General features: G+C 37.4%; 1 pseudogene across 1 annotated transcript in view; it reads left to right on the forward strand.

Annotated features, from left to right (window-relative positions):
• The window catches only part of LOC147029484 (gap junction gamma-1 protein pseudogene), a 30,892-nt pseudogene extending 19,426 nt beyond the window's left edge, over positions 1–11,466 (forward strand). The window contains exon 2 of the transcript XR_015055687.1: positions 7,633–11,466. The product of XR_015055687.1 is annotated as a gap junction gamma-1 protein pseudogene (transcript). The remainder of the gene's footprint in view (positions 1–7,632) is intronic.
• The last annotated feature ends 1,308 nt before the right edge of the window (positions 11,467–12,774 follow it).

Below are 12,774 nucleotides of genomic sequence, written 5' to 3' on the forward strand. Positions count from 1 at the left end.
ACACACACACACACACACACAATCAAAATACTTGTCAATATATTTTTTTTTGCCTAGTAACAAGAAAAAGAGCAGTCAGAGATTGCAGACCCTCACCAGAACTCGTTTGTGTGGTGTATTTTGTGTGGCGTTTGTATACTGGTGTGTTATGTAATTAATTAGAGACAAAATTAGAACTGCCACTCAATACCTGCTGGCAGTGATGACCGGGTACCAAAATTTCCCACTTTGATGTAATCCCGTTTTCATCGGACATCTGATACAGACCCATGACGTTTTTATTTAATTACTATTCAATTGAATTCAGAATGGAATTAAAATCATTTCAATTCAAATCAAATGGAAGACCAAATAGGAACAGTCCTGAATTGAAGTAATCAGAAGGAACCTGAACAAGTAAAAAGAAAAGATGAAGTCATCAGGAGGAACCTGGATAGGATTCACATTTCAGCTGTTACTCCTCTGCCCTCAAACCCATCCGGGCACAGCCAAGTAAGCCTTATTTTTAAAAAACCCCAAAAACCCAGATCAAAAAAATCAAATAATTCTGGCTGCTCGACCATGTGTCCAATGAAGTTGAAATTTAAAACATATACTATTCCGCATGACTGCTAAATCACAATTGTGAAGTTTCACGTCGGTTGATTAAGCGGTTCCAGAGAAAAAATTATTTAATGTTATCTTAAATCCAATATCGTTGCCAAATCATGTGACATAAATTATTCCTTAACAATCTTGTACACATATGCTTTAGGGAACATTAGTGTGACGTTTCCCCTCGATCTGTTCAGCTGTTCTGAAGAAAAATATTTTTTTATATGTTTTAGGGTGAATCCAATATGGCTACAAAATCATGTGACCGATGACATCATATATGTGACACTTTTGTTCCTCATGGATAGGCGGTCATATGTGTGAAGTTTCGCCTCAATTTTTTGAGCTATTTCGGACAAGATTTATGAAGGTGATTTTCAAAAACAATATGGCTGCCAAATTACGTGACCGATGACATCATCATTTTTTGTGGACCATTTTATCACTAGATGACCCTCAAAAATTTTCACACTGGTTGGATATAGTGTTATACGTATGCAATTATGACGTCATAACAAAGGCACTTATGATGTTATTAAAAATCACACTCATTCCGCATGATGAGTACTTGCTATGTGCCAAGTTTAAATTTGGTCCACTCTGGTGGTCTACTGTTGACTGCCTGTCTTCATTTTTCATCAAAGGGTACACTTTAACTGACTAAATTACCAATGACGGGCGAGATCTCAACGGAGAGGCGGCCTATGAGGTATAGTCACGTTACTACCCTGCTACCAGGAAACACCTAGTAAAGGCTGACTCGTCTCAATTACCCCATAAGGATGGGGTATGCTCTTGACAGACAAATTGATCCTAATATTAATTTGAATTGAAGATTTCCAAATTTAAATATGTGATATTGTCCTTTATATGACAAAATGAGGAAATTGTAAAAGTGAAATCCAACTTGTGGATTTCTGTTAATGGTGTCAGATTAAATATACACTGTTCTGAGAATTTATTGAACTTCTAAGCTAAATGTTTCTTTTAAAAGAAACGCGACACACAAAGCCACAGTAAAAGAGATGCAAAACTTTTTCAGCTGATCCGATAAGCTGAGCGAGTAAACACGTCTTGTATTTCACAATATAGTCAAATAGCCAGGATGTGTATTATGATGCTTTATAAAACAAGCACATAACCGAGCATTATAAAGGCAAATAAATATACACTTTAAGTTTATATACAATTGATTATACACTTTGCAGTCACAACAATAATTATAAGAAATGTATTCCTTTAAAGTTGATTAGAATCCTTTTCAGGAATTTAGATTCGTATACATGCATCAATTACATACACTATTAAGCCTTTACTTATTTGGTAATTGAATGGACAATGTCATTATAATAATGGCTTTTATTATAATGTGTTAATTGATGAATGAGTACGAAATTGTGAGTCTTGCAGTTGTATACAGTGTCGATGCAAATTTCTCCAAAATTAGCATAATGGGCTTGAGGGTGATAAAAAAAACAAACAAAACAAAAAAACATTAAAATATTGCTAATTAAACTCGATTGATAATAATTAACTTGAAAAAGTAAATGTTTTTAGTATATAGCACAATGTATTGTTATAACGCTTTAATGGAAATGTACTCAAAAACAACATGATTATTACATCTCTGTGCTTGAACATGTATCTATTTAAATAATACATATATTTACATTAAATGACCTTATATCTCTTGTCTGTATTGGAAGATGATCAATCTGTCCAGTAAAAAATGCCTCTTGTTCCCCAAAACAGATTGGCCTTCCAATGTATAAATATGGATTCTGTGTGGCAATGAGTTTTTTTTTTAAGTTTAGTTTTTTAGTTTTCTTGGACAAGGATAATTCAAGTTTATAGCTATAAACTTCTGTCTGTGATTTGCTTTTGCTATCCTTGCAATAAATGTTCTGACTTCCAAACCTGAGGAGTTTATTCAATTTTAGGAAATAAATTCCACGACTCCTTCATGATGCAGTGCTTTGTCTTTGGCTCCCGGAAGAGAGAATCTCGCAGAACAAATTCCTATGATATTAAATGTAGTTATATTTCAGCTGTCACAAGTGAATGAAAATTGCAGTCACCGACCCATTTTGCCCTCATGAGGGCATCATCAGGGTAACACAGCAAGTTTCCATTCATCTGTGGCTGAAACCTTATGGTTATATACCAATCACTATACATCTTCAAACTGTCAGTGGTGTGAGTGCCAGAATCGTGTCGCATACAGCGCTTACTGCACATCCCAGGAGCAATAAGCCTTGACTGCCATACAGGAACATTATGTCTTGCTTCACTACCTGCACCTGGAGTCATTAAGTGAATGTGGTCGGAGTAATTTATAGCACTTCCGGTTTGGGGATGTGTATATGGACGGCTGGGTGGCGAGCTCTCCTTCCAGTCCTTCTAAAGCTATGTTTCCATTCCTTCTGAAGCTTTTTGCATATTTTGTTATTTTTTTTTGTTGCGTATATTGTGATTTGTTTCAGGGTCTGTGGAACTGTACTTCTAAAGCTGTAGTTGTGTTCATCACAGTTTTAGTGGGTATTTGAGTTAGTTTATTGAAAGAAGCCGGGAGAGGCCTCGTGTTAAGTTTAACGTTGTCATTTAGGGCCTTGGGAGTATGGGGATAAAAAAGGTTATAAATAGAGACCGAAGCGGAAAGGAAGAGTCTTTAGAGGAGTTCGTAAAATGTGATAGTTGCTCAAGGTGAGCCACATCAACAATAGGGGAAGCAGAGGGTTCTTATTGTTGTAGGAAGTATGAGGAAATAGCCCACCTGAGGATGGTTATTACTAGGTTGAAGGAATGCATCGATAATTTGCAGCAAGTTGCAGAATGTGAGAAATTTGAAGATAATAGTTGGTTATGGTTGTGAGGTTATGGTTGTGCATTTTGTGACGAAAGCACCAAATTTGGCACACTAGTAGACTATCATATTATGAACAGATTTGGATATTGGGCCATCTCAAATTCAGCCGCTGATGGTTGTGGCAGCCATTTTCCACTGCCATCAAAAATTTGGAGATGGCCCAATATCCAAATCTGTTCATAATATGTTAGGCTACTAGTGTGCCAAATTTGGTGCTTTCCTCACAAAATGCACAATTATTATGATAAGTTTCCCCACTAAAGTGGTTGAGCAGTGAAATGAGGAACGCTATGAAGGAGAAGCAGAAGGCATTTATTAGGTTTAAAATAACAGGAATGGAGTTAGATTTATATCACTATCGGAGTAAACAGGGGCAAGTTAAGAAAATAACTCGGCAAGCCAAAAGAGAGTATGAGAAGGACATGGCTAAGAATATTAAACATAATAGCAAGGCTTTCTTTAAGTATATCAGGGGAAAAGAACAGGTTAGGACCAGTGTGGGCCCATTGAGGAATAGCACCGGGAGAGTGGTTCGTGATGAAAGTGAGATGTCAGGTTATTAAACAGGTATTTTTCTTCAACTTTTACACAAGAACAGTCAGGAAAATTGCCAATAGCTGACAGTATCTTTCGAGGAGGTGAGGAAGGGTTTTACAGAAGATCCAGGTTGAAATGAAGGAAGTAAAGGAACAGCTAGGAAATATAAGAGTAGATAAGGCTCCGGGTCCAGATAATATACACCCGAGAGTATTGATGGAGGTGGCTGAGCAGGTAAGCAAGATATTAACGGATATTTTCAATAGTTCACTGGAGTCAGGACAGGGACTGGAGGATTGGAGAGTAGCAAATGCAACACCATTATTTAAGAAAGGATCCAGAGAAGAATTGGGAAACCATCTAGACCTGTTAGTTTGACTTCGGTTGTGGAGAAGGTGTTGGAGACATTAATTAAAGACCGGATGAGGAACCATTTAAACAAATCCAAACTAATTAAAGGTAATCAGCATGGGTTTACCAAAGGTAGTTCCTGTTTAACAGATCTTTTAGAGTTCTATGAAGCAGTGTCTGATTGGATAGATGAGGGAAAGGCAGTGGACATAGTGTATCTAGACCTTAAGAAGGCATTTGATAAGGTACCACATCGGAGGTTGTTAGCCAAAGTGAGGGCTTGTGGAGTGGCTGGTCAGGTAGCTAATTGGATTGCAAACTTGCTTAGTAATAGGAAGCAAAGAGTGGCTGTGAGTGGGAGGATGTCTTCCTGGGAGGATGCAAGTCGGGATCAGTACTCAGATCATCACTATTCATTATTTACATCAACGATTTGGATAATGGGGTGAAGAGTAAGCTTTCCAAATTTGCAGATGACATAAAGCTTGGAGGTGAGGTGGATAGCAGAGGGGGTGGTGATCAGATTCAGGAAAGTATTGATACTTCTTCAGATTGGGCAAACGATTGGCAGATGGAATTTAACCTGAGCAAGTGTAAGGTGGTGGGGATGGGAAAGAACAACGAAAATAGATATTACAGGATGTAAGGGGTAATTTTGGAGCGTTTCACAACGGAGAAGGATCTGGGGGTGGTAATAGATACGGGAGGTAAGCAGGCAACACAGCACAGTGCCAGTCAGCTTTAGGTAAAGCAAATAGGGTTTTTGGGTTGTATTCGGAGGGGGATCATTTATAAATGAAAAGAGGAGGTGTTAACATTGCACAGGAAATTAGTGAGGGCCACATCGAGAATATTTTGTGCAACTATGGTCACCACAATTCAGGAAAGACATAGATGCCACAGAGAGGATTCAGCACAGGGCTACTAGATTGATTCCGGGTCTCGCTAGACTCAGCTATGAGGAGCGGCTGAAGGAGACAGGGCGTTATACACTAGAAAGGAGGCGGTTACGAGGAGATATGATGCAGATGTTTAAGATAAAGAAAGGTAGAGATTAAATAAGTGCAGATGAATTATTCAACAGAGTAGACAGTGATAGGACCAGGGTCCATTGCTTGAGAGTAAGGAAGAGGAGAGTTAAGACGGTAGTAAGGCAGGGGACTTTCACTCATAGAGTAGTTAATGCATGGAATGGCCTCCCTGGAAAGGTAGTGGCAGCAGAATCAGTGGATAAGTTTAAATTAGAATTATATAGGTACCTGGAAGTTATAGAGAGAGAGGGGTATAGGGATGTTGACAGGACTTTTAGGTAGTTTGAGCATTTATGTGTGATTGTGTGCATGTGTACAGAGTGCTGTTGGTGGGGGCCTCATCAAGGGGTGTTGTGTGGTTGATGTTGTGTGTTTTTAACCAAACCCATGCACCCTCCCCTGAGGGGAAGAAGAAAAACAACTACAAAAACGTAAAATAAATAGTTTTTGAAAAAAATTGTATTTTCTTCTTTGTATCTTGTGTTGATAAATTAGTATATGTTCATACAGGCATGATGGGCTGTGCCTCCACCTGTGTCTGATTTCCTTGTATTTATTTGTAATGATGATCTTTCCTCGTGTTCTCCGACCGAAGCCAAATACGTCAACGTCATGGCGCAGAACTTTGTCTTCAGCTCCCGGAAGAGAGCATCTCACAGAACAAATTACTATGACGTTAAATGTAAATATATGTCAGAAGCTGTCACAAATGAATGAAAACTGCAGTCACTGACTGGTTTCATCCTCATGAGGGCATCATCAGGGTAACATAGCAAGTTTCCATCCACTTGTGACTCTGAAACCTTACGGTTATATACCAATCACTATATGACTCCAAATTGTGCGTGGTGTGAGCTAATAAAAAAGACATAAAATGTCATAGCTCCATTGTTTTAGTAATTTTGCTGCATGGAATTAAAGGGCTAGCCCATATACATGTACAACAAAAATGGCCACCAGTCGACCAGTACGCCATCTTTGATCAGATCGCAAAGTAAAGTGAGTTGCATGTGTATGCCATAATGTACTGTGCTTGGACCAAGTTTGAGCAAAATTGGACCAAGCATGTCTGAGAAATGGTTCAGGACGCATTTAAGTAACAGAATGGCTGCCAGTCGGCCATCTTGGATATGATCTGTAAAAGAAATGACAAGCATATGCAAACAATTATTCTTTATCTGTCTGCTAAGTTTGAACAACATCGGTAAATGCATGTCCGAGAAATGATTGAGGACATGCTCAACATCGGGTTTTTTTACAACGAAAATTGTCGCCAGTCTACAAGTCGGCCATCTTTGTTCAGATTGCAAAATAAAGTGAGGTGCACGTGTATGCCATCATGTGCTGTGCTTTTGCCAAGTTTGAACAACATTGGTGAAGGCATGTGTGAGAAATGGTTGAGAATGCGTTCAACATCCTCGTTTTTCAAATAAAATGGCTGCCAGTCAGCCATCTTTTGTCTGATATGGAAAGAAAATGACGTGCATATGTAAACCATAATTCGTTATCTGTGTGCTGAGTTTGAACAAGATGGGTAATGCATGTCCGAGAAATGGTTGAGGACGTTTTTGACACCGGGGTTTTTTTTTTACACCTAAAATGCCCACCAGTTGGCATTCTTTGATCGCATCGCGAAAACAAAAAAATGTGCTTTTGTTTACCATCTTGTGTTGTCTTTGTGCCAAGTGCAAATAAAATCAGTCCATACATGTCCGAGATATGGTTGCGGGTGCACATACACACGGACGGACACGAAAATTGAGACCAAATCCATAAGCCTGCGTTTCGGACTGTCTTCTTTTTTTGACAAAGAGAATTTTCAACGTTGATTGAATGTTGGTGAAGAAGATTGATTCATTTCAAGTTTAATGTAAATTCTTACCTCTCTCCATCTCTATCTCACTCTCGCTCAATGTCTCCTTGTTTTTCTTTCTTTCGCTCTCTCTGTACATTACGCTGAAGTTTGCTTTGGTCGAACTCTAAATCTCATGGGGACCAGCAAAACCGCATTTATTTTGAAAGTCATTAGCCATTTTATCATGGTTGTTGTAAGATTACAGGAAGACAAAATCAATTATATATTGAACGTGTTTGCTTATTTCAAATATTGTACACACACTTAATGATTATGATGTAATTTACTCCCTCCCTCTGTAATGGTAATAAGAAAAAAAAACTTTTGCTTAAGTTTCAAAAGCTTCTAATTTACCTTTCTCGTGATTTTACTAATCAACTATTTGTGTCTTCTTTCAGGAATTTTTGTGAGAGAGAGCAGAAGGCTCCAGTATGAGTTGGAGCTTCATCACAACTTTGCTGGAACAAATTGACAACCATGCTACATATGTGGGAAAGATCTGGTTCACAACCTTTCTTATCTTCCGCATTATGCTCACTGCTGTTGGTGGTGAGACCATCTATTACGATGAACAAAGCAAGTTTCTTTGCAATACATTGCAGCCCGGTTGCGATAATGTCTGCTATGATGAGTTTGCTCCAATCTCACATGTTCGCTTTTGGATATTTCAGACAATTTTGGTATCGCTACCCTCTGTAGTATATCTAGGTTTTGCCATCCATCGGCTGAGCCATGATGCGTCTGCCACTGAAAATGAGGAAAAAGCAAGTGTACGCTGCAAGATGCCCGTGTTTAACCGACGACAACATCGGCATATTGAAGACACAGAAGGAGATAATGAGGAGGATCCCATGATTGTAGAAACGACTGTAGAAAATATGAGTAACGAAAAAAAAGGAAATAAGGAAACAACGAAGCATGATGGTCGGAAAAAGATCAAACAAGAAGGGTTAATGAAAGCCTATGTGATGCACATCTTTGCAAGATCGATATTTGAAATAGGCTTTCTGTTTGGGCAATACTACCTTTATGGATTTTCTGTAATAGACAGATTTGTGTGCAGCCGTGACCCATGTCCTCATAATGTTGATTGCTTTGTCTCACGTCCAACTGAAAAAAGCATTTTCTTGATCATTATGTATGCTGTGGCAATATTATGCATGTTCCTTAATGTGTGGGAGATTTTGCACCTTTGTTGTGGTTCATTCAGAGATAAAAAGCAATCCAAACAATTGCAGCGAAAACAAAATAGACCAAATGATAACTATACTCATCCACTACCATACAGCCATGGCTTTCATAATAGCACCGCTCATGCACCACCTGTCTATGACTCTCTCCTGAAGCCCCCTCAAGCTAATGCTCAAAATGAAAAGCTTCCAATTGGAGCCATACCACATGGGCTATATCCTGGAATTCCAAATGAGAAGCAGGGCCAAGTTGGGCCAGTTGAAGCAACAGCACCATCTGTTCCCTATGCACTGCACCAAGCCGACAACAATGCTTTTCACAATTCACGCTGCCCATCTCCAGTTGACCCAAGCAACAACACAGTGGCACAGAATCAGGCAAATCTCGCTCATGAAGCAGCACAGCAGGCTTCACAAGCAGACAAGCCTCTTGCAGAGAAAAATTCTTCTGTCTGGATTTAAGCTTCTTTTCTGCTAAAATCAGGAAAATTCCTTAGCAGGTGTATGAAAGTGATTTCAGCCCCCACTAAATAAAGAAAAGAAAAGATTTCTTCAAAATGCCAACAGGATTAGAATGCTGGGTATCTTTACTAGTTGTTTATAAACAAGATCTTGATGACAGGTTTCTCTAATTTTATAATTGTTTACAATGTACCAACGGATTAAATAACGAGCCAAATGTTTTATGCGAAACATCACAAGAGAACAGAGTTGAAAATCCAGATCTGATACAAGGGGTGTACAAAAATGACTTTTTGTTTCCACTTCGAACATGATCACTCTGCGAGATATTTTATTTACCAAATATATTTACCTTGAATGAAGGTAGATTTCTTCCAGAGTTATAGAATAGCATATGTGCCTTTATAAGTTTTTAGTTAAGAACAAAATATGTAGATATTGCTGGCTGCCTTTGTTCAAAAAATGTTTCCATTTTGTGAAAAAGATAATTATGACGTAAAGTAAACTGTTTTCGAAAACTTTGCTGCCATTTCAAAATAAGCACAATTTTATATTCAGATCATTCCAGTGCATAACTACGTAATTGTTTTTTTTTTAATGACTTTTTATATGCCTTCCAGACCAAAACAAACTTTAAATAACCATTCATTTAATTGAGACCTGAAGTGTATTATAAATAGGGCTTCAAGCTTCCAACAGGAAAAGGGCTGCCTTTACACATTTGTTTTCCTTCATCTGTGTTTCCTTCATCACTTTTGTTTTCTTTCATTTAACAATATAAAGTGTTTTGTTTCATTATTATGTTGAAAGTAACACATGCAATAAAAGCATAGGTAAAGTAAGAATAAATATTTTAACGTTCAATTACAAATGTTTAGAATAAAATAATTTGTAAGCATTTCCCATTTGCATTTTTCTACGTCAGATATATGAACAAGTTTTTTAAAATACTATCTTCAAACTTTATAGTAATAATTGAAATCACACAAAAGAGTAGGGTGTACATTGTATTGATGATATTTTATTACTGTACTTGAAAATGTAGTGGGAGAGTCGCAAGCCAATGGAGAACTTAAAGTAAGGTGCAGGAAAGATGCCCCCACCTCCTCAATCCCAGTTATATCCCACTGTAACCTCCTCAATCCCAGTTATATCCTACTGTAACCTCCTAAATCCCAGTTATATTCCACTGTAACCTCTGCAATCCCAGTTATATCCCACTGTAACCTCCTTAATCCCAGTTATATGTTCAGTATCTTGAACATCTACATGAGAAGAGCATTCATAATGAATGACTGTATAGAAGGCATTTTCAAATGAAAAATATTCAGTATACAGAACGAAAAAATCTGAGAATCAAGGATGTTCAGTATATGCAGTATGTGTGTGTGTGTATATATATATATATATATATATATATATATATATATATATATATATGTAAGGGGATGTGGAGGGGGTCATCTTATCCTAACCTTTTCTGACAGAGAATCTTGCCCACCTTATTATATTCAATGACTGCCCTGTTTTAAGAGGTGATAAATTGAAATCATAGAAACAATGACCACTATAGTCACCTCTTTCTCATACTTCCAATGCCTTTTCCCATCCAACAAGCAATAGTGGAAGAAAATTGACAGTGCATTATCAGGGAAATAACCACTGTGCAAAGTATTAGAAATATGCTACCCAGATGATATAGAAGAAGACTCGGGTGGAATGGATAGCCACAGCAGAACAAACAAAAAACAACTCATGCCTCATGGTCTCATCATTTCATGGTCTCATCATTTCATAGGATAGCATTCACACAAGGATTTTTTTTGATTATTGGTCAAGTTTGCGTGTATGTTAAGGGATGGAACAAAGCCGTCTTGCTGCATGTTTGGGTCTTGAAATATTGTTGATTTGTGCAGGAGTTTGTCATCACTGTAAGAACAACTGCATTGTTTGTAGAATTGATGTTTGTCAGAGAATTAACTTGGAAGGTACAAATAAATTGTGTACATGTTCGATGGCAGAAGGCAAACTGTATGAATGAATTTGGCTGAAGAACAATTTTTGTTAAAGGTTTACATGGAAAAATGGTGGTGCAGTTCTTTAACTTTCAATCATTAATACAAAGTAAACTCTCATAAAACCAAATGATGTTTTCCATGGACTATTCATATCACCAATTGTTTGATTTAAACTGGTATTGTTTAGGATTCTTTGTTGAAATTTTAATTTTTGGGGGGTTTTACAATTCTCCAAGCCTCATTCACAGAGGAGCTTATAGGACATAGTTCACTTTTGTTAAAAATACAATACAAGTACTGTAATCAGCACTACATTGCATCAGTCCTCTTTAGATGTCCTGTAATTTCAGTTTGTGTTGTAAAATGAATTATCGAACATTGCATGTCTTTGTTGATAAAAGATAGAAATATTCCGGATGCTGTTTTGATTCTATACAGATTAGAACAGGCAACTGGAGAGCAGATTTGAGAGATTTCATTCCTTTGATTTCACTGCTTGAGAAATAAAATTTTCTCAGCTCTGTAAAGAAAAAACTTTAATAAAAGCAAAAGAAGCACCTGCCACTGTGTCTTGCAAAGTTTCTTGTCAATGTCATGCAGTTTCTTCGTTCATGGAGAGCAACCCAGCTTTGATCAAAAGAACCTGTAAAGTCATCAAAAATATAATGGCAACATTTTTTTTTTTATCTTGGAGAATAAGGCCAGAGATGAGAATGTTTTTATTTTTCATCATGATATATGATAATGGATGAGGTTCCATGATGATACAAAGTTTCAACAACTGATGTTTTTGCCTTTTGAGGATTAAGAAATATTTACACGACCATAAAATAGTATGATGGATAAAATCGAATAAATGCTTAATTTATACTACAAACATTTATTTTTGTTCTTGAATAAACAATGAATTAAATATATTTCCTAAATAGAGATGTTTTTGACACCTCATGTGTTTGTATGGACAAAATTATAATCTATCATTACTATTCTAATTATTGTCAAAAAATAACGCACTTTCAAAGTGACATAAGCCACCACAAATGCTCGGTGCGCATGTATGGAAACCCCAGGAAGCTGAAGAGATCAGGGAAAAATAAAATGTATTATGCGTCCGGGATAAGGATTGTTACTTGGAATGGCTCACCAAGCTTCTGAAAAATACTTGGAAAAGTAACTGAGAGAAAGGGCTGTGCCTCTGCACAATGAAAGACATGGAGAACGTTCTCAGCTCTCTGAATGGGCATCAACTCATACTGTAAACTCCCAACCATGTGGGTTAGTGGAAGTGGAGTGGAGCGATTGTGTTACATTGAAGGCCTGAACTAGCATTCATTCGCCATTTAGAAAGACACGTATTGTTTGAGCCAGTTCATGAGCCTGTTTTAATGCTTTGTCGTCTTGGTGGGCAAGTCAGCGTTGGAATCATTAGTTAGTTTGCACGTGAATGCAGCCACATGAACGTCCACACATGCTTGATACAGATTAATCTAAACCAGCCTTTCAGGTTTTCTTGGGTTGACACCACCTGGCATCACAGTGGTCTATCAAGACCCAGGTACCCTGCACCCACTCCCTAAGGTTGTCACAATATTAATGAGGGACGAAGGTCATTTAAAACGCTCCTGGTCTGAACTCGGTGAAATATCAAAATTAATAAATGAATTGTTTTCATACATTTTAATTTGCAGGAATGTTATTTTATTTTTCTAACAACTTCATGATTATTTTTTGTTTTTACATTTTAATCTTGAAACTGAATAATCACTGTCATTTAATTTTCTACTTTTACTTTGTCGCTCGTCCAAGCTGTAGAAGGTCACTCCGATATGATAATTGTGTTGTGTAGAATACAGTGCATCATCATCCATAA

This window comes from Eptatretus burgeri, chromosome 3, assembly GCF_056783735.1.
Source record: "Eptatretus burgeri isolate ZD-2024b chromosome 3, Ebu_testis_v1, whole genome shotgun sequence".
NCBI lineage: Eukaryota > Metazoa > Chordata > Myxini > Myxiniformes > Myxinidae > Eptatretus > Eptatretus burgeri.